The sequence below is a fragment of the Pseudophryne corroboree genome, chromosome 1 (assembly GCF_028390025.1).
Source record: "Pseudophryne corroboree isolate aPseCor3 chromosome 1, aPseCor3.hap2, whole genome shotgun sequence".
NCBI classification, from domain to species: Eukaryota; Metazoa; Chordata; class Amphibia; order Anura; family Myobatrachidae; genus Pseudophryne; species Pseudophryne corroboree.
In genome coordinates, this window is record NC_086444.1 from 878,457,759 (window position 1) to 878,481,089 (window position 23,331).

The 23,331-nt window shown below is 48.0% G+C and overlaps 1 protein-coding gene and 1 non-coding gene across 6 annotated transcripts in view; one reads left to right on the forward strand and one right to left on the reverse strand.

The window, feature by feature from the left end:
* The window catches only part of ANKRD17 (ankyrin repeat domain 17), a 405,562-nt gene that overhangs the window by 12,168 nt on the left and 370,063 nt on the right, over positions 1–23,331 (forward strand). The window lies entirely within an intron of this gene.
* Positions 17,345–17,417, reverse strand: TRNAK-UUU (transfer RNA lysine (anticodon UUU)). The gene has a single exon. It is a non-coding gene; the product is annotated as a tRNA-Lys (tRNA).

Genomic DNA, 23,331 nt, shown 5'->3' on the forward strand with positions numbered 1-23,331 from the left:
CCGTTTCTCCTGCGTTTTTACCTGACACGCCTGCATTTTTTAGCACACTCCCGGTAAATGGTCAGTTACCACCCAGAAACACCCACTTCCTGTCAATCACTCAACGGTCAGCAGTGCGACTGAAAAGCGTCGCTCGACCTTGTGTGAAACGGCATAGTTTTTTGTGAAAGTACGTTGCGCGTGCGCACTGCGGCCCGTACGCATGCGCAGAAATGCCGATTTTTAGCCTGATCGCTGTGCAGCGAACAACGGCAGTGAGCGATCAACTCGGAATGACCCCCATAGTCTCATGGTGAATCCTAGTAGCATTGCGTTTTGACTAAGATGCATTTTCAGCAAAAAGATGCCTATCGCTAGCAGAGTCTCATGGGACCTGCTCAGAGATTTATGAGGAAGCATTTTGTTCACTTTCACTGTCATGTATTCTCCAGTAACTAATGCGCAATGCGGCCAAATCTCACATCTGCGGTACAAAGATAATTTTAGTACTCCTTACCTTACCTCTAATGTACCACTATTTGAAGTGGCACTCAGTGTAATCCTCCACAACAGCTGGTGTGCATGTAATTCCAGAGAAACACTTGCTCCTGCAAGATCCCAAAATATAGTCAAAAAAGTATAAGGAAAGCACTCACCAGACTTGAGATAAATTGCAAGTAAAACTTTTATCAAACCTCACAACATCAGCATAGTTATGGTCGGTCAATGTTTCGCTCCCACACCGGACCTTTGTCAAGACCAGAATATACAGCAATCCAAGTCAAAGGCCAAATGATTATCCCTGTGGAACCTCAAGTACCCAATAGGCTCCGCCTCCTGAGTAATCAACCAATCAAGTTACTTACATAAATCAAATTAGATCTAATGGGCCCTACACACATGCCGATATTACTGCACGATATGAACGATAACGTTCATATCGTGCAGTGTGGAGTCACCAGCGATGAACGATGCGCGGCCCCGCGCTCGTTCATCGCTGGTGACATGTCGGCTGTGCATGCAGGCCAATATGGACGAGATCGTCCATATTGGCCTGCACGTCTATGGAGCCGGGTGACGGGGGGAGTGAAGAAACTTCACTCCCCCCGTCACTGCCCCCCCGCCGCCGGGTCGCCCGTCGGCCGTATCGGCCGTCGGGCCCCTCAGCGACGCATAGGATTCAATTCATTGACAGTTTGTCTTCAAATTCCTGACTTTTCAAACTCCCGTGCATCACGGGAATTCAATTGTCAGGAATGTGTTTTTTAGTCTGCAATTCAATTCAGAGAGGGATATTGTAATTAGTCTGACTTAAATATGCATGTCAGGAATTTGCAAACTCCCGGGCATTAAATTGTCAGGAATGTGTTTTTTAGTCTGCAATTCACTTCCGGGAGGGATATTGTAATTGGTTTGACTTAAATATGCAAGTCGGCGAAGGGACAGGGAGGAGACTTATTTTCCCACCTTGTACTCCCAGGAATGCAATGGGGTCGATTCAATTCGGCAACTTATGAATAGCGCCGGGAATTAGCTCCCGACGCTATTCAATTCAGCTGCTAGTTACCCGCAATTGTCGGGAATTCTTCTCTCATCCCCGGGGGATTAGAGAAGAAACCCGACAAAAGTGCTGCCTCGCGGCCGGCGCGAGGCTGATTCTGTCGGGAATCAGCCTCGCGCCGGGGAGTTAAGTCGGAGAATGCTCGTTCTCCCGACAATTCAACCTGTTTAGTCAGCGAGAACGGGCCATCGCCGACTTAACTGGAGCTGAATTGAATAGCGTCTGGAGCTAATTCCCGGCGCTATTCATAAGTTGCCGAATTGAATCGACCCCATTATAAGGCAAGATTTTGGAGAAGAAGCCGCAACCATTTTGGTACTGACATGAAAGGAATGGTAGCAGCAGTGGGAAGCAGTACATTGTTCTGTGAAAGTGTGGAAAAACATCAATCATCGCTTTATAATGTGACTTAATTGTCATTGGTACCAGTGGGTTAAGCTTGCTGGCACTGTGTGACAGCCAAAGGCAGGGAATCTCTAATTATCACACGCAACTGGGATTGGTTTAGGGTGGCTTGCTGGCACTGTGTGACAGCCAAAGGCAGGGAATCTCTAATTATCACACGCAACTGGGATTGGTTTAGGGTGGCTTGCTTGGCATCATCAATATGGAAGTGTAATGGTTGAAGATCTTGGGCAATTGACTTTAGCCATGTTTTCTTTGGCGTATCACTTACTATTTTCCATTCCTCCGGGCATGTGTTAGAGTATTTAGGCACTGGTATGGTATTTTTAGGCTCCATTCTGCAGACATGCCCAAACCACTTTCAACGCTGTCTTCTAATATACGATTCAACTGTGGGTTGGTCTTTGCATAGTTTTTGGATGTTTTAATTTCTCCGGTCTGTTAGTTTTACTTGTAGTATATTTCGTAAGCACCTCATTTGGGAACGTTCCAGCTTTGTTAGGTCATTTAAATATTGCCATTATTCTGAACCATAAAGTAATATTGTTCTAACTGATACGTTGAATACCCTAATTTCTCTAACGTCCTAGTGGATGCTGGGGACTCCGTCAGGACCATGGGGATTAGCGGCTCCGCAGGAGACAGGGCACAAAAATAAAGCTTTAGGATCAGGTGGTGTGCACTGGCTCCTCCCCCTATGACCCTCCTCCAAGCCTCAGTTAGGTTTTTGTGCCCGTCCGAGCAGGGTGCAATCTAGGTGGCTCTCCTAAAGAGCTGCTTAGAAAAAGTTTTTAGGTTTTTTATTTTCAGTGAGTCCTGCTGGCAACAGGCTCACTGCATCGAGGGACTTAGGGGAGAGAAGTCAACTCACCTGCGTGCAGGATGGATTGGCTTCTTAGGCTACTGGACACCATTAGCTCCAGAGTGATCGAACACAGGCCCAGCCATGGAGTCCGGTCCCGGAGCCGCGCCGCCGACCCCCCTTGCAGATGCCGAAGATGGAAGAGGTCCAGAAGCAGGCGGCAGAAGACTTTTCAGTCTTCCTGAGGTAGCGCACAGCACTGCAGCTGTGCGCCATTGTTGTCAGCACACTTCACACAGCGGTCACGGAGGGTGCAGGGCGCTGGGGGGGCGCCCTGGGCAGCAATGTATAATACCTTTTTATGGCTAAAAAATACATCACATATAGCCCTTGAGGCTATATGGATGTATTTAACCCCTGCCAGATCTCACAAACTCCGGAGAAGAGCCCGCCGAAATAGGGGGCGGGGCTTATTCTCCTCAGCACACAGCGCCATTTTCCTGCTCAGCTCCGCTGTGAGGAAGGCTCCCAGGACTCTCCCCTGCACTGCACTACAGAAACAGGGTAAAACAGAGAGGGGGGGCACTTTTTTTGGCGATATTACTATATTTAAGCTGCTATAAGGATACAACACTTATATAGGGTTGTTCCCATATATATTATAGCGCTTGGGTGTGTGCTGGCAAACTCTCCCTCTGTCTCCCCAAAGGGCTAGTGGGGTCCTGTCTTCAATAGAGCATTCCCTGTGTGTCTGCTGTGTGTCGGTACGTGTGTGTCGACATGTATGAGGACGATGTTGGTGTGGAGGCAGAGCAATTGCCGGTAATGGTGATGTCACCCCCCAGGGAGTCGACACTGGAATGGATGGCTTTGTTTATGGAATTACGTGATAATGTCAGCACATTACAAAAATCAGTTGACGACATGAGACGGCCGGAAAACCAGTTAGTACCTGCCCAGGCGTCTCAGACACCGTCAGGGGCTGTAAAACGCCCTTTACCTCAGTCGGTCGACACAGACCCAGACACGGACACTGAATCTAGTGTCGACGGTGAAGAAACAAACGTATTTTCCAATAGGGCCACACGTTATATGATCACGGCAATGAAGGAGGCTTTGCATATCTCTGATACTACAAGTACCACAAAAAGGGGTATTATGTGGGGGGTGAAAAAACTACCTGTAGTTTTTCCTGAATCAGAGGAATTGAATGATGTATGTGATGAAGCGTGGGTTAACCCAGATAGAAAAGTGCTAATTTCAAAAAAGTTATTGGCATTATACCCTTTCCCGCCAGAGGTTAGGGCGCGCTGGGAAACACCCCCTAAGGTGGATAAGGCGCTCACACGCTTATCAAAACAAGTGGCGTTACCGTCTCCTGATACGGCCGCCCTCAAGGATCCAGCTGATAGGAGGCTGGAAACTACCCTAAAAAGTATATACACACATACTGGTGTTATACTGCGACCAGCCATCGCCTCAGCCTGGATGTGCAGTGCTGGGGTGGTCTGGTCGGATTCCCTGACTGAAAATATTGATACCCTGGATAGGGACAGTATTTTACAGACTTTAGAGCAATTAAAGGATGCTTTTCTTTATATGCGAGATGCTCAGAGGGATATTTGCACTCTGGCATCGAGAGTAAGTGCGATGTCCATATCTGCCAGAAGAAGTTTATGGACACGACAGTGGTCAGGTGATGCGGATTCCAAACGGCATATGGAAGTATTGCCGTATAAAGGGGAGGAATTATTTGGCGTCGGTCTATCGGATTTGGTGGCCACGGCAACTGCCGGGAAATCCACCTTTTTACCTCAGACCCCCTCCCAACAGAAAAAGACACCGTCTTTTCAGCCGCAGTCCTTTCGGTCCTATAAGAAGCGGGCAAAAGGACAGTCATATCTGCCCCGAGGCAGAGGAAAGGGTAAGAGAGGGCAGCAAGCAGCTCCTTCCCAGGAACAGAAGCCCTCCGCGGGTTCTGCAAAGCCCTCAGCATGACGCTGGGGCTTTACAAGCGGACTCAGGAACGGTGGGGGGTCGACTCAAGAATTTCAGCGCGCAGTGGGCTTGCTCACAGGTGGACCCCTGGATCCTGCAGGTAGTATCTCAGGGTTACAGGTTGGAATTCGAGAAGTCTCCCCCTCGCCGGTTCCTAAAGTCTGCTTTGCCAACGTCTCCCTCAGACAGGGCGACGGTTTTGGAAGCCATTCACAAGCTGTTTTCTCAGCAGGTGATAGTCAAGGTACCCCTCCTACAACAGGAAAAGGGGTATTACTCCACGCTATTTGTGGTACCGAAGCCGGACGGCTCGGTAAGACCTATTCTAAATCTGAAATCTTTGAACCTGTACATACAAAAATTCAAGTTCAAGATGGAATCACTCAGAGCAGTGATAGCGAATCTGGAAGAAGGGGACTTTATGGTGTCCCTGGACATAAAAGATGCTTACCTGCATGTCCCAATTTGCCCTTCACATCAAGGGTACCTCAGGTTCGTGGTGCAAAACTGTCATTATCAGTTTCAGACGCTGCCGTTTGGATGGTCCACGGCACCTCGGGTCTTTACCAAGGTAATGGCCGAAATGATGATTCTTCTGCGAAGAAGAGGCGTATTAATTATCCCTTACTTGGACGATCTCCTGATAAGGGCAAGGTCCAGAGAACAGCTGGAGGACGGAGTAGCACTAACCCAAGTAGTGCTGCAACAACACGGGTGGATCCTGAATTTTCCAAAATCTCAGTTGACCCCGACAACACGTCTGCTGTTCCTGGGAATGATTCTGGACACGGTTCAGAAAAAGGTGTTTCTTCCGGAGGAGAAAGCCAAGGAGTTATCCGAACTTGTCAGGAACCTCCTAAAACCAGGAAAAGTGTCTGTGCATCAATGCACAAGAGTCCTGGGAAAGATGGTGGCTTCTTACGAAGCAATCCCATTCGGCAGATTCCACGCACGAACTTTTCAGTGGGATCTGCTGGACAAATGGTCCGGATCGCATCTGCAGATGCATCAGCGGATAACCTTATCGCCACGGACAAGGGTGTCTCTTCTGTGGTGGTTGCAGAGTGCTCATCTGTTAGAAGGCCGCAGATTCGGCATACAGGACTGGGTCCTGGTGACCACGGATGCCAGTCTGAGAGGCTGGGGAGCGGTCACACAGGGAAGAAACTTCCAGGGAGTATGGTCAAGCCTGGAGATGTCTCTTCACATAAATATACTGGAGCTAAGAGCGATTTCTCTGACGTCCTAAGTGGATGCTGGGGACTCCGTCAGGACCATGGGGGAACAGCGGCTCCGCAGGAGACAGGGCACAAAAGTAAAAGCTTTAGGATCAGGTGGTGTGCACTGGCTCCTCCCCCTATGACCCTCCTCCAAGCCTCAGTTAGATTTTTGTGCCCGGCCGAGAAGGGTGCAATCTAGGTGGCTCTCCTAAAGAGCTGCTTAGAGTAAAAGTTTTGTTAGGTTTTTTTATTTTCAGTGAGTCCTGCTGGCAACAGGCTCACTGCATCGAGGGACTTAGGGGAGAGAAGTGAACTCGCCTGCGTGCAGGATGGATTGGCTTCTTAGGCTACTGGACACCATTAGCTCCAGAGGGAGTCGGAACACAGGTCTCACCCTGGGGTTCGTCCCGGAGCCGCGCCGCCGACCCCCTTGCAGATGCCGAAAAGTGAAGAGGTCCAGAAACCGGCGGCAGAAGACTTTTCAGTCTTCATAAGGTAGCGCACAGCACTGCAGCTGTGCGCCATTGTTGTCAGCACACTTCATAGCAGCGGTCACTGAGGGTGCAGGGCGCTGGAGGGGGCGCCCTGGGCAGCAATGATAGTACCTTATTCTGGCTAAAAATACATCACATATAGCCCCTGGGGGCTATATGGATGTATTTAACCCCTGCCAGGTCTCAGAAAAACGGGAGAAGCCCGCCGAAAAGGGGGCGGGGCCTATTCTCCTCAGCACACAGCGCCATTTTCCCTCACAGAAATGCTGGTGGGAAGGCTCCCAGGCTCTCCCCTGCACTGCACTACAGAAACAGGGTTAAAACAGAGAGGGGGGGCACTTATTTGGCGATATGACTATATATATTAAAATGCTATAAGGGAAAAACACTTATATAAAGGTTGTCCCTGTATAATATAGCGTTTTTGGTGTGTGCTGGCAAACTCTCCCTCTGTCTCCCCAAAGGGCTAGTGGGGTCCTGTCCTCTATCAGGGCATTCCCTGTGTGTGTGCTGTGTGTCGGTACGTGTGTGTCGACATGTATGAGGACGATGTTGGTGAGGAGGCGGAGCAATTGCCTGTAATGGTTTTGTCACTCTCTAGGGAGTCGACACCGGAATGGATGGCTTATTTAAGGAATTACGTGATAATGTCAACACGCTGCAAGGTCGGTTGACGACATGAGACGGCCGGCAAACCAATTAGTACCTGTCCAGGCGTCTCAAACACCGTCAGGGGCGTTAAAACGTCCTTTTACCTCAGTCGGTCGACACAGACACGGACACTGACTCCAGTGTCGACGGTGAAGAAACGAACGTATTTTCCTTTAGGGCCACACGTTACTTGTTAAGGGCAATGAAGGAGATGTTACATATTTCTGATACTACAAGTACCACAAAAAAGGGTATTATGTGGAGTGTGAAAAAACTACATGTGTTTTTTTCTGAATCAGATAAATTAAATGAAGTGTGTGATGATGCGTGGGTTTCCCCCGATAGAAAATTATTGGCGGTATACCCTTTCCCGCCAGAAGTTATGGCGCGTTGGGAAACACCCCTTAGGGTGGATAAGGCGCTCACACGCTTATCAGATACGGCCGCCCTCAAGGAGCCAACTGATAGGAGGCTGGAAAATATCCTAAAAAGTATATACACACATACTGGTGTTATACTGCGACCAGCGATCGCCTCAGCCTGGATGGGCAGCGCTGGGGTGGCTTGGTCGGATTCCCTGACTGGAAATATTGATACCCTTGACAGGGACAGTATTTTATTGACTATAGAGCATTTAAAGGATGCATTTCTATATATGCGAGATGCACAGAGGGATATTTGCACTCTGGCATCAAGAGTAAGTGCGATGTCCATATCTGCCAGAAGATGTTTATGGACACGACAGTGGTCAGGTGATGCAGATTCCAAACGGCACATGGAAGTATTGCCGTATAAAGGGGAGGAGTTATTTGGGGTCGGTCCATCGGACCTGGTGGCCACGGCAACAGCTGGAAAATCCACCTTTTTTACCCCAAGTCACATCTCAGCAGAAAAAGACATCGTCTTTTCAGCCTCAGTCCTTTCGTCCCCATAAGGGCAAGCGGGCAAAAGGCCAGTCATATCTGCCCAGGGATAGAGGTAAGGGAAGAAGACTGCAGCAGGCAGCCCATTCCCAGGAACAGAAGCCTTCCACCGCTTCTGCCAAGTCCTCAGCATGACGCTGGGGCCGTACAAACAGGTGCGGTGGGGGGTCGTCTCAAGAGTTTCAGCACGCAGTGGGCTCACTCGCAAGTGGACCCCTGGATCCTACAAGTAGTATCCCAGGGATACAGATTGGAAATTCGAGACGTCTCCCCCTCGCAGGTTCCTGAAGTTTGCTTTACCAACGTCTCCCTCCGACAGGGAGGCAGTATTGGAAACAATTCACAAGCTGTATTCCCAGCAGGTGATAATCAAAGTACCCCTCCTACAACAAGGAAAGGGGTATTATTCCACACTATATTGTGGTACTGAAGCCAGACGGCTCGGTGAGACCTATTCTAAATCTGAAATATTTGAACACTTACATACAAAGGTTCAAATCAAGATGGAGTCACTCAGAGCAGTGATAGCGAACCAGGAAGAAGGGGACTATATGGTGTCCCTGGACATCAAGGATGCTTACCTGTCACTGTCACTATCAGTTTCAGACGCTGCCGTTTGGATTGTCCACGGCACCCCGGGTCTTTACCAAGGTAATGGCCGAAATGATGATTCTTCTTCAAAGAAAAGGCGTCTTAATTATCCCTTACTTGGACGATCTCCTGATAAGGGCAAGGTCCAGAGAACAGTTGGAGGTCGGAGTAGCACTATCTCAAGTAGTTCTACGACAGCACGGGTGGATTCTAAATATTCCAAAATCGCAGCTGTCTCCGACGACACGTCTGCTGTTCCTAGGGATGATTCTGGACACAGTCCAGAAAAAGGTGTTTCTCCCGGAGGAGAAAGCCAGGGAGTTATCCGAGCTAGTCAGGAACCTCCTAAAACCAGGAAAAGTGTCAGTGCATCATTGCACAAGGGTCCTGGGAAAAAATGGTGGCTTCTTACGAAGCGATTCCATTCGGCAGATTTCACGCAAGAACTTTTCAGTGGGATCTGCTGGAAAAATGGTCCGGATCGCATCTTCAGATGCATCAGCGGATAACCCTGCCTCCAAGGACAAGGGTGTCTCTTCTGTGGTGGCTGCAGAGTGCTCATCTACTAAAGGGCCACAGATTCGGCATTCAGGACTGGGTCCTGGTGACCACGGATGCCAGCCTGAAAGGCAGGGGAGCAGTCACACAAGGAAAAAATTTCCAGGGAGTGTGATCAAATCTGGAGACTTCTCTCCACATAAATATACTGGAGCTAAGAGCAATTTACAATGCTCTAAGCTTAGCAAGACCTCTGCTTCAAGGTCAGCCGGTATTGATCCAGTGGGACAACATCACGGCAGTCGCCCACGTAAACAGACAGGGCGGCACAAGAAGCAGGAGGACAATGGCAGAAACTGCAAGGATTCTTCGCTGGGCGGAAAATCATGTGATAGCACTGTCAGCAGTGTTCATTCCGGGAGTGGAAAACTGGGAAGCAGACTTCCTCAGCACGACCTCCACCCGGGAGAGTGGGGACTTCATCGGGAAGTCTTCCACATGATTGTGAACCGTTGGGAAAGACCAAAGGTGGACATGATGGCGTCCCGCCTGAACAAAAAACTGGACAGGTATTGCGCCAGGTCAAGAGACCCTCAGGCAATAGCTGTGGACGTTCTGGTAACACCGTGGGTGTACCAGTCGGTGTATGTGTTCCCTCCTCTGCTTCTCATACCTAAGGTACTGAGAATTATAAGACGTAGAGGAGTAAGAACTATACTCGTGGCTCCGGATTGGCCAAGAAGGACTTGGTACCCGGAACTTCAAGAGATGCTCACAGAGGACTCATGGCCTCTGCCGCTAAGAAGGGACTTGCTTCAGCAAGTACCATGTCTGTTCCAAGACTTACCGTGGCTGCGTTTGACGGCATGGCGGTTGAACGCCGGATCCTAAGGGAAAAAGGCATTCCGGAAGAGGTCATTCCTACCCTGGTCAAAGCCAGGAAGGAGGTGACCGCACAACATTATCACCACATGTGGCGAAAATGTTGCGTGGTGTGAGGCCAGGAAGGCCCCACGAAGAAATTTCAACTCGGTCGATTCCTGCATTTCCTGCAAACAGGAGTGTCTATGGGCCTCAAATTGGGGTCCATTAAGGTTCAAATTTCGGCCCTGTCGATTTTCTTCCAGAAAGAATTGGCTTCAGTTCCTGAAGTCCAGAAGTTGGTCAAGGGAGTACTGCATATACAACCCCCTTTTGTGCCTCCAGTGGCACTGTGGGATCTAAACGTAGTTCTGGGATTCCTCAAATCACATTGGTTTAAACCGCTCAAATCTGTGGATTTGAAATATCTCACATGGAAAGTAACCATGATGTTGGCCCTGGCCTCGGCCAGGCGAGTGTCAGAATTGGCGGCTTTGTCTCACAAAAGCCCATATCTGATTGTCCATTCGGACAGGGCAGAGCTGCGGACTCGTCCCCAGTTTCTCCCTAAGGTGGTGTCAGCGTTTCACCTGAACCAGCTTATTGTGGTACCTGCGGCTACTAGGGACTTGGAGGACTCCAAGTTGCTAGATGTTGTCAGGGCCCTGAAAATATAGGTTTCCAGGACGGCTGGAGTCAGGAAAACTGACTTGCTGTTATCCTATATGCACCCAACAAACTGGGTGCTCTTGCTTCTAAGCAGACGATTGCTAGTTGGATGTGTAGTACAATTCAGCTTGCACATTCTGTGGCAGGCCTGCCACAGCCAAAATATGTAAATGCCCATTCCACAAGGAAGGTGGGCTCATCTTGGGCGGCTGCCCGAGGGGTCTCGGCTTTACAACTTTGCCGAGCTGCTACTTGGTCAGGGGCACACCCTGGCTGAGGAGGACCTGGAGTTCTCTCACTCGGTGCTGCAGAGTCATCCGCACTCTCCCGCCCGTTTGGGAGCTTTGGTATAATCCCCATGGTCCTGACTGAGTCCCCAGCATCCACTTAGGACGTCAGAGAAAATAAGAATTTACTTACCGATAATTCTATTTCTCGTAGTCCGTAGTGGATGCTGGGCGCCCATCCCAAGTGCGGATTGTCTGCAATACTTGTACATAGTTATTGTTACAAAAATCGGGTTATTATTGTTGTGAGCCATCTTTTCAGAGGCTCCGCTGTTATCATGCTGTTAACTGGGTTCATATCACAGGTTGTACAGTGTGATTGGTGTGGCTGGTATGAGTCTTACCCGGGATTCAAAATCCTTCCTTATTATGTACGCTCGTCCGGGCACAGTATCCTAACTGAGGCTTGGAGGAGGGTCATAGGGGGAGGAGCCAGTGCACACCACCTGATCCTAAAGCTTTTACTTTTGTGCCCTGTCTCCTGCGGAGCCGCTGTTCCCCCATGGTCCTGACGGAGTCCCCAGCATCCACTACGGACTACGAGAAATAGAATTATCGGTAAGTAAATTCTTATTTTACAATGCTCTAAGCCTGGCAAAACCCCTGCTTCAGGGTCAGCCGGTGTTGATCCAGTCGGACAACATCACGGCAGTCGCCCACGTAAACAGACAGGGCGGCACAAGAAGCAGGAGAGCAATGGCAGAAGCTGCAAGGATTCTTCGCTGGGCGGAAGATCATGTGATAGCACTGTCAGCAGTGTTCATTCCGGGAGTGGACAACTGGGAAGCAGACTTCCTCAGCAGACACGATCTACACCCGGGAGAGTGGGGACTTCATCCAGAAGTCTTCCACATGATTGTGAACCGTTGGGAAAAACCAAAGGTGGATATGATAGCGTCTCGCCTCAACAAAAAACTGGACAGGTATTGCGCCAGGTCAAGAGACCCTCAGGCAATAGCTGTGGACGCTCTGGTAACACCGTGGGTGTTCCAGTCAGTGTACGTGTTTCCTCCTCTGCCTCTCATACCCAAAGTACTGAGAATTATACGGCAAAGGGGAGTAAGAACGATACTCGTGGCTCCGGATTGGCCAAGAAGAACTTGGTACCCGGAACTTCAGGAGATGCTCACGGAAAATCCGTGGCCTCTACCTCTAAGATGGGACCTGATTCAGCAGGGACCGTGTCTATTCCAAGACTTACCGCGGCTGCGTTTGACGGCGTGGCGGTTGAACGCCGAATTCTAAGGGAAAAAGGCATTCCAGAAGAGGTCATTCCTACACTGGTTAAAGCCAGGAAGGAGGTGACTGCACAACATTATCACCGCATTTGGAGAAAATATGTTGCGTGGTGTGAGGCCAGGAAGGCCCCCACGGAGGAATTTCAATTGGGTCGATTCCTACATTTCCTGCAAACAGGATTGTCTATGGGCCTCAAGTTGGGGTCCATTAAGGTTCAAATTTCGGCCCTGTCGATTTTCTTCCAGAAAGAATTGGCTTCAGTTCCTGAAGTCCAGACTTTTGTAAAAGGAGTACTACATATACAGCCCCCGGTTGTGCCCCCAGTGGCTCCGTGGGACCTTAATGTAGTTTTGGATTTTCTCAAATTCCATTGGTTTGAGCCACTCAAATCGGCGGATTTGAAATATCTTACATGGAAAGTAACCATGCTACTGGCCCTGGCTTCAGCCAGGAGAGTGTCAGAATTGGCGGCTTTATCGTATAAAAGCCCATATCTGATTTTCCATTCGGACAGGGCAGAACTGCGGACGCGTCCTCATTTTCTGCCTAAGGTGGTGTCAGCGTTTCACCTGAACCAGCCTATTGTGGTGCCTGCGGCTACTAGCGATTTGGAGGATTCCAAGTTGCTGGACGTTGTCAGGGCATTGAAAATATATATTTCAAGGACGGCTGGAGTCAGAAAATCTGACTCGCTGTTTATACTATATGCACCCAACAAGCTGGGTGCTCCTGCTTCTAAGCAGACGATTGCTCGTTGGATTTGTAGCACAATTCAACTTGCACATTCTGTGGCAGGCCTGCCACAGCCTAAATCTGTCAAGGCCCATTCCACAAGGAAGGTGGGCTCATCCTGGGCGGCTGCCCGAGGGGTCTCGGCATTACAACTCTGCCGAGCAGCTACGTGGTCGGGGGAGAACACGTTTGTAAAATTCTACAAATTTGATACCCTGGCTAAAGAGGACCTGGAGTTCTCTCATTCGGTGCTGCAGAGTCATCCGCACTCTCCCGCCCGTTTGGGAGCTTTGGTATAATCCCCATGGTCCTGACGGAGTCCCCAGCATCCACTAGGACGTTAGAGAAAATAAGATTTTACTTACCGATAAATCTATTTCTCGTAGTCCGTAGTGGATGCTGGGCGCCCATCCCAAGTGCGGATTGTCTGCAATACTTGTACATAGTTATTGTTACAAAAAAATCGGGTGGTTCTTGTTGTGAGCCGTCTGTTCAGAGGCTCCTATGTTGTCATACTGTTAACTGGGTTCAGATCACAAGTTGTACGGTGTGATTGGTGTGGCTGGTATGAGTCTTACCCGGGATTCAAAATCCTTCCTTATTGTGTACGCTCGTCCGGGCACAGTATCCTAACTGAGGCTTGGAGGAGGGTCATAGGGGGAGGAGCCAGTGCACACCACCTGATCCTAAAGCTTTATTTTTGTGCCCTGTCTCCTGCGGAGCCGCTAATCCCCATGGTCCTGACGGAGTCCCCAGCATCCACTATGGACTACGAGAAATAGATTTATCGGTAAGTAAAATCTTATTTTTTGTGGCAATGGTAATGTCCTGTTGGCCCCAGAGGCCTTTTTTCAGAGATGCAAAGGCAGCTGTGGCACAACCTATGTGACTCGTGATGTCACTTGTAGTGGCTATCTGTTGACCATTGATAGTTGAACCCAGGTATTTAAAGGTATCCACTTGTTCAGCTGTAGTATGGAGGGGAGGGTGTGTACAGTGAGAAGTAGTGTAGTGTGCGCATGGGGAAGGTGTAGGGTAGCTGCAGTAGTGTTTGCGGGGAGGGGATGCAGGGTGAGAGGTAGTGTACTGTGTGAGGGGAGTGTTAGTTGAGAGGTAGGCATGCACAGGTCAAACGTGGATATTTTACTATGCAAATGAGTATACACCCAACTCCAAATTACTTCCACAGTTACAAAAATACTGACATGCAGTGAATTTGTCCATGCATATGTGTTTGCCCTTTTCACGTTGGGAATTGCCCCTGTGCAAATGTCTTATGTTCTCATATAGTAAATACTCAGAGGTCTCTGTGTACCATTACTAATATGGTAGCGTGAACTGCTGATCAACCGATTGTCCGGCCTAGTGTACTGGGTGCGGGGAGGGAGGTGCAGGGTAGTGGCTGTAGTATAGTGTTTGTGGGGATGGGGGTGCAAGGTAGTGTGTGCGGGGAGGGGGTTGCAGGGTAGTGGCTGTAGTATAGTGTTTGTGGGGATGGGGGTGCAAGGTAGTGTGTGCAGGGAGGGGGGTGCAGGGTAGTGACGGTACGCTGCGGCACAAAACACATTGCTGTCCTAGTTGTGTAATCCTATTTCTCTGACGTCCTAGTGGATGCTGGGAACTCCGTAAGGACCATGGGGAATAGCGGCTCCGCAGGAGACTGGGCACAACTAAAGAAAGCTTTAGGACTACCTGGTGTGCACTGGCTCCTCCCACTATGACCCTCCTCCAGACCTCAGTTAGAATTTTGTGCCCGGCTGAGCTGGATGCACACTAGGGGCTCTCCTGAGCTCCTAGAAAAAGAAAGTATATGTTAGGTTTTTTATTTTCAGTGAGATCTGCTGGCAACAGACTCACTGCTACGAGGGACATAGGGGAGAGAAGCGAACCTACCTGCTTGCAGCTAGCTTGGGCTTCTTAGGCTACTGGACACCATTAGCTCCAGAGGGATCGAACACTGGGCCCGTCCATGATCGTCCGGTCCCGGAGCCGCGCCGCCGTCCCCCTTGCAGAGCCAGAAGCAAGAAGATCTTCCTCAAAATCGGCGGCTGAAGACTCCTGTCTTCATTAAGGTAGCGCACAGCACTGCAGCTGTGCGCCATTGCACCCTGTGCACACCACACACTCCGGTCACTATGGGTGCAGGGCGCTGGGGGGGGGGGGGGGCGCCCTGGGCAGCAATTTGAGTACCTTACAGGTGGCAAACACACATAATATAGCCTACTAGGCTATATATGTGTAAAATACCCCTGCCACATTAATTTAATAAAAGCGGGAGAAGTCAGCCGAAAAAGGGGTGGGTCTATCTCCCTCAGCACACTGGCGCCATGTTCTTCACAGTGCAGCTGGAAGACGGCTCCCCAGGCTCTCCCCTGTAGTTTTCAGGCTCAAGGGGTTAAAAAGAGGGGGGGGGGCACTAAATTTAGGCGCAAAATTGTGTATCATAGCAGCTATAAGGGAAAAATCACTGTGAATCCCTGCATTATATAGCGCTCTGATGTGTGCTGGCATACTCTCTCTGTCTCCCCAAAGGACTTTGTGGGGTCCTGTCCTCAGTCAGAGCATTCCCTGTGTGTGTGCGGTGTGTCGGTACGGCTGTGTCGACATATTTGATGAGGAAGGTTACGTGGAGGCGGAGCGGATGCCGATAAATGTGATGTCGCCCCCTGTGGGGCCAACACCAGAGTGGATGGATAGGTGGAAGGTATTAACCGACAGTGTCAACTCCTTACATAAAAGGCTGGATGACGTAACAGCTGTGGGACAGCCGGCTTCTCAGCCCGTGCCTGCCCAGGTGTCTCAAAGGCCATCGGGGGCTCAAAAACGCCCGCTACCTCAGATGGCAGACACAGATGTCGACACGGAGTCTGACTCCAGTGTCGACGAGGTTGAGACATATACACAATCCACTAGAACATCCGTTACATGATCTCGGCAATAAAAAATGTGTTACACATATCTGACATTAACCCAAGTACCACTAAAAAGGGGTTTTATATGTGGGGAGAAAAAGCAGCCAGTGTTTTGTTCCCCCATCAGATGAGTGAATGAAGTGTGTGAAGAAGTGTGGGTTCCCCTGATAAGAAACTGGTAATTTCTAAAAAGTTACTGATGGCGTACCCTTTCCCGCTAGAGGATAGGTCACGTGGGGAGATATCCCCTAGGGTAGATAAGGCGCTTACATGTTTGTCAAAAAAGGTGGCACTGCCGTCTCAGGATACGGCCACCTTGAAGGAGCCTGCTGATAAAAAGCAGGAGGCTATCCTGAAGTCTGTATATACACACTCAGGTACTATACTGAGACCTGCAATTGCCTCAGCATGGAGGTGTAGTGCTGCTGCAGCGTGGTCTGTTACCCTGTTAGACAGAGATACTATTTTGCTAACCATAGAGCATATTAAAGACGTCGTCTTATATATGAGGGATGCACAGAGGGATATTTGCCGGCTGGCATCCAGAATTAATGCAATATCCATTCTGCCAGGAGGGTATTAGGGACCCGGCAGTGGACAGGTGATGCTGATTTTAAAAGGCACATGGAGATTCTGCCTTATAAGGGTGAGGAATTGTTTGGGGATGGTCTCTGGGACCTCGTATCCACAGCAACAGCTGGGAAGAAAATATTTTACCTCAGGTTTCCTCACAGCCTAAGAAAGCACCTTATTATCAGGTACAGTCGTTTCGGCTTCAGAAAAGCAAGCGGGTCAAAGGCGCTTCCTTTCTGCACAGAGACAAGGGAAGAGGGAAAAAGCTGCACCAGACAGCCAGTTCCCGGGATCAAAACTCTTCCCCCGCTTTCTCTGAGTCCACCGCATGACGCTGGGGCTCCACAGGTGGAGCCAGGTGCGGTGGGGGCGCGTCTCGGGAACTTCAGCGACCAGTGGGCTCGCTCACAGGTGGATCCCTGGGTTCTGCAAGTAGTATCACAGGGATACAAGCTGGAGTTCGAGGCGACTCCCCTCGCCGTTACCTCAAATCAGCCTTGCCTGCTGCCCTCGGAGAAAGGGAGGTAGTACTGGCGGCAATTCACAAGCTGTACTTCCAGCAGGTGAAATCAAGGTACCCCTCCTTCAACAAGGCCGGGGTTACTATTCCACAATGTTTGTGGTACCGAAACCAGACGGTTCGGTGAGACCCATTCTAAAATTGAAATCCTTGAACACTTATATACGAAGGTTTTGTTCTATTACTGTTGTTCTAATTGTAAAGCGCAACGGAATATGCTGCGCTATATAAGAAACTGTTAATAAATAAGAAACTGTTAATAAATTCTTAATATTCTACAGAATCTTTCCAATCTATACACCTTCCCATTGAATAATGAACATAATCAGCATCAACAATTAAAAGATGGCTGCCTGCAGGAATGGATAATTTTAAACTCTGCAAAATTGTCCATTTCACAAACAAAAACACCATTGTTTAAAAGACACTCGCCTGAACAGGGACTTGAACCCTGGACCCTCAGATTAAAAGTCTGATGCTCTACCGACTGAGCTATCCAGGCTCTGAGCACTGAAGTTGCCATATTGGAAACTGCTCGAAATATATAAAACATGACAATTTGCTGTGTAATTACAAAAAACGTGGAAAAATATATGTTACTGCAATCATGAACTGAAAGACTTGGCTTGTAGGGTATCTTGATGAAATATATTTTAGTTTCCTCTGTGTTTAAGATGTAAATCCTTAGATTCGTTAAGTATCACCTTACTTCAATAATCACATTCAATTATTTTTGTCAAAGAGGTTTGATTTATTATTTGTTTAATTTAATCACTGTGTGCCTATCAAAGAAGGATGGATTTGAGTTCCTGATGAAATAAAGTCTTTAGAACTGACATGTAGCGATAATACTTTGTGATGATTATATTACTAGATGCCAATAATGTGTGCCTATTGAAGAGTGATAAAGTCCATTCTTAATATTCTACAGAATCTTTCCAATCTGTTCTCTGTACAGCGCTGCGGAATATGTGTGCGCTATATAAATAACTGGTAATAAATAATAATAAATAATAAGGTTCAAGTTCAAAATGGAATCGCTCAGGGCGGTTATTGCAAGCCTGGACGAAGGGGATTACAGGGTATCACTGGACATCAAGGATGCTTACCTGCATGTCCCCATTTACCCTCCTCACCAGGAGTACCTCAAAATTGTGGTACATGACTGTCATTACCAATACCCGGCACCGAGGGTATTTACCAAGGTAATGGCCAAAAATGATGATTCTCCTTAGAAATAAAGGGAGTTATAATTATCCCGTACTTGGACGATCGCCTTATAAAGGCGAGGTCCAGGGAGCAGTTGTTGGTCGGAGTAGCACTATCTCGGGAAGTGCTACAACAGCACGGCTGGATTCTGAATATTCCAAAGTCGCAGCTGGTTCCTACGACGCGTCTACTGTTCCTGGGTATGGTTCTGGACACAGAACAGAAAAAAGTGTTTCTTCCGGAGGAGAAGGCCAAGGAGTTGTCATCTCTAGTCAGAGACCTACTAAAACAAATACAGGTGTTGGTGCATCAATGCACGCGAGTCCTGGGAAAGATGGTAGCTTCTTACGAAGAAATTCCATTCGGCAGGTTCCATGCAAAGATCTTCCAGTGGGATCTGTTGGACAAGTGGTCCGGGTAGCATCGTCAGATGCATCGGCTGATAACCCTGTCTCCAAGGGCCAGGGTGTCGCTGTTGTGGTGGCTGCAGAGTGCTCATCTTCTAGAGGGCCGCAGATTCGGCATACAGGACGGGGTCCTGGTGACCACGAATGTCAGCCTTCGAGGCTGGGGGGCAGTCACACAGGGAAGAAACTTCCAAGGACAATGGTCGAGTCATAATGGTCTGCACATAAATATTCTGGGACTAAGGGCCATTTACAAGGCCCTAAGTCGGGCAAGACCCCTGCTTCAACACCAGCCGGTGCTGATCCAGTCAGACAACATCACGGCGGTCGCCCATGTAAACCGACAGGGCGGCACAAGTAGCAGGATCGCGATGGCAGAAGCCACAAGGATTCTCCGTTGGGCGGAGAATCACGTGTTAGCACTGTCAGCAGTGTTCATTCCGGGAGTGGACAACTGGGAAGCAGACTTCCTCAGCAGGCACGACCTCCACCCGGGAGAGTGGGGACTTCATCCAGAAGTCTTCCAAATGATTGTACACCAGTGGGAAAGGCCACAGGTGGACATGATGGCGTCCCGCCTCAACATAAAGCTAAAAAGATATTGCGCCAGGTCAAGGGACCCTCAGGCGATAGCTGTGGACGCTCTGGTAACACCGTGGGTGTACCAGTCGGTGTATGTGTTCCCTCCTCTGCCTCTCATACCCAAGGTACTGAGAATAATAAGAAAGAGAGGAGTAAGAACTATACTCTGTTCCGGATTGGCTAAGAAGATCTTGGTACCCAGAACTTCAAGAAATGATCTCAGAGGACCCATGGCCTCTGCCGCTCAGACCTGACCTGCTGTAGCAGGGACCCTGTCTGTTCCAAGACTTACCGCGGCTGCGTTTGACGGCATGGCGGTTGAACACCGGATCCTAAAGGAAAAAGGCATTCCGGAGGAAGTCATTCCTACGCTAATTAAGGCGAGGAAAGATGTGACCGCAAAAAATTATCACCGTATTTGGCGAAAATATGTTGCTTGGTGTGAGGCCAGAAAGGCCCCAACGGAGGAATTTCAACTGGGTCGATTTCTGCACTTCCTACAGTCAGGAGTGACTATGGGCCTAAAATTGGGTTCCATTAAGGTCCAGATTTCGGCTCTGTCCATTTTCTTCCAAAAAGAACTGGCTTCCCTGCCTGAAGTTCAGACTTTTGTTAAGGGAGTGCTGCATATTCAGCCCCCGTTTGTGCCTCCAGTGGCACCGTGGGATCTCAACGTGGTGTTGGATTTCCTGAAGTCGCATTGGTTTGAGCCACTTAAAACCGTGGAGCTAAAATACCTCACGTGGAAAGTGGTCATGCTGTTGGCCTTGGCGTCGGCCAGGCGTGTATCAGAATTGGCGGCTTTGTCATGCAAAAGCCCTTATCTGATTTTTCATATGGATAGGGCGGAATTGAGGACGCGTTTCCCAATTCCTTCCTAAGGTGGTATCAGCTTTTCATGTGAACCAACCTATTGTGGTGCCTGCGGCTGCTCGGGACTTGGAGGACTCCAAGTTGTTGGACGTAGTCAGGGCCCTGAAAATATATGTTCCAGGATGTCAGAAGTCAGAAAAACTTCTAAGCAGACCATTGCTCGCTGGATCTGTAGCACGATTCAACTTGCACATTCTGCGGCTGGACTGCCGCATCCTAAATCTGTAAAAGCCCATTCCACAAGGATAGTGGGCTCTTCTTGGGCGGCTGCCCGAGGGGTCTCGGCTTTACAACTTTGCCGAGCTGCTACTTGGTCGGGTTCAAACACTTTTGCAAGATTCTATAAGTTTGATACCCTGGCTAAGGAGGACCTTGAGTTTGCTCATTCGGTGCTGCAGAGTCATCCGCACTCTCCCGCCCGTTTGGGAGCTTTGGTATAATCCCCATGGTCCTTACAGAGTTCCCAGCATCCACTAGGACGTCAGAGAAAATAAGATTTTACTCACCGGTAAATCTATTTCTCGTAGTCCGTAGTGGATGCTGGGCGCCCATCCCAAGTGCGGATTGTCTGCAAAACTTGTATATAGTTATTGCTTAAGGGTTATTGTTATGAGCCATCTGTTGAGAGGCTCAGTTGTTATTCATACTGTTAACTGGGTATTGTATCACGAGTTATACGGTGTGATTGGTGTGGCTGGTATGAGTCTTACCCGGGATTCAAAATCCTTCCTTATTGTGTCACCACTTCCGGGCACAATATCCTAACTGAGGTCTGGAGGAGGGTCATAGTGGGAGGAGCCAGTGCACACCAGGTAGTCCTAAAGCTTTCTTTAGTTGTGCCCAGTCTCCTGTGGAGCCGCTATTCCCCATGGTCCTTACGGAGTTCCCAGCATCCACTACGGACTACGAGAAATAGATTTACCGGTGAGTAAAATCTTATTTTCTATATGATGAGGTTTGATCCGCTTCCTTTTCAAACTCCACTCAAGTTCATGCTGTCCTCCCTCTTCAGATAAAATACTCTACTGCAGCAAGATATGTTAGTTGAAACAACTAAGAAGAGAGAGGGACAAACCTCTTGCTAAACTAGCCAGTTGGAATATAAATATGTTGGATTGAAAACTTAGACCTATTTACAACATTTCTAATAGCTTAGTATTAAATTCAAAACAAAAATTTGTAAACTTTCACCCCTTGGGGGATGAGAGAAAAAAAGGGAGAGTTTAAGTCTAAAATTGTCGGGAATTCGAACTCTCTCCCCACCCGCGAGTTCATTGAATTGGTCTGACCATTATAACCTATAGGGAGAACAAATTGTCGGGAATTGTATATACATCACCGACTAAACAGTCACATTGGTGAGAATTGAATTAGTGGGAATTCCAATTGTCGACAAAACTTAAGTAAACTAGCAGAATTGGCAACTAGTCATCAAATTGAATTGACCCCATAGCCTAATGTGTAGTGCCCATAAGTCTCTATAACAGCCATCACAAGGTAAAAGTAACCCAGCACAGTAAAGATGTTATGTTATTATTAACATTATTAGTAACACCACTATATTAAACAACCCGCGGAATAGCACTCACCAGGTCTCTCTAGTAATAATACACGATGATGGAGCACACGCCGCTGGTGAACCGCAAGGCACTTCCGCATCCTCAAAATGGCAAGTGACCGCTTCCGGCCGTGCACACCCGTGATGGAACGCAGCGTGACGCGCGCCGCAGATAACCCTCAGTAAGCTGACAGTTGTAGTTAAACACTGCACTGAGCCTGTCAACATCCTTCTAATAGAAAGAATAGTACTACTGAAAATGCTAGGAGACCTGTATTAAGCATATTAATTTTGAAGATCCATGGCTACAACATATTAGACTGTAAAGTATACCTCAGGGCAAGCCATTCTGGCACCAATGGTTCCACAGTGATTACAACACACAACCTTTTCTATAACATCAAAAACTGAGTGTAATTTGATAAACTATACATACTCAAACACACATACATATAGAAAATATATAAGTTAAAATATCTTCAAAACTATGTAATACACAAGCAATATTAAATATATACTGAATCGTCAGATATCCATGGTTGAACCTCCAATAGACGAAAATTAGTCATACACAATGTATATCAAGGGTTAATGCTTAGTTGGGTTCAAAAGCTTAGGACAGTAACCATCAGAAAAAATGATGCAAAGAAACAAATTGAAGTGATTCTGTTCATTTAGTCATTTTGGTGACACTGTCCCTAAAAAATGGATCCAATAAGTTTCTTTCTTTAGAAAGAACAAACCCTATTGACTAAAATTAAATTTAAAGCCATTGGGTTTATCAGTTTTACCACTGGTGAGTGTCAAGTGTATCGAGGACCTGTGTTGGTTCATACGCTCACGGAACGTTCTTTGGGCGGGATTCAATTCTTTTCACCCCTTTCCATACCCATTCTGTTTCTGCCCTCAGGGACGTTGTATCATTATTTCAGCTCGCTACCCCCGGAGTAGCAAGGCACCCCACCCTTTCCACAGCTAAACCTGATTACTATGGGCGCAAAATGCGCGAAAACGGAGATCATTTTAGAAAGGAAATTGGGCGTGATATATCATTTGAATTTCACCCTTATAGTCTTACCGACATACATTTCCCTCACGGGCAAGTGAGATAATATACCACATTATCCATTAAACACGTGAGATTGTATCGTAGCGGCACCTTGGTTCCATACAGTGGATGGTTAAAGAATTGCCCCGTAATCATAGCTCGACAAGTCATACACTGCAGGCATTTAAAACATCCAGGGCGTGTATTTAACCAAGCCGCTCCTGATGCTGTTGTGGGTCGCATAGAAGGTCTTAGCAGCATATCTTTTAGATTAGACCCCCTCTGTACGTTGAGCAAAGGTGGTTTATTACTGACTCTCTTGAATTTAGGGTCAGTATTGATACAGGTTGAGTATCCCATATCCAAATATTCCGAAATACGGAATATTCCGAAATACAGACTTTTTTGAGTGAGACTGAGATAGTGAAACCTTTGTTTTCTGATGGCTCAATGTACACAAATTTTGTTTAATACTCAAAGTTATTAAAAATATTGTATTAAATGACCTTCAGGCTGTGTGCATAAGGTGTATATGAAACATAAATGAATTGTGTGAATGTAGACACACTTTGTTTAATGCACAAAGTTATAAAAAATATTTGCTAAAATGACCTTCAGGCTGTGTGTATAAGGTGTATATGTAACATAAATTGATTCTGTGCTTAGATTTAGGTCCCATCACCATGACATCTCATTATGGTATGCAATTATTCCAAAATACGGAAAAATCTGATATCCA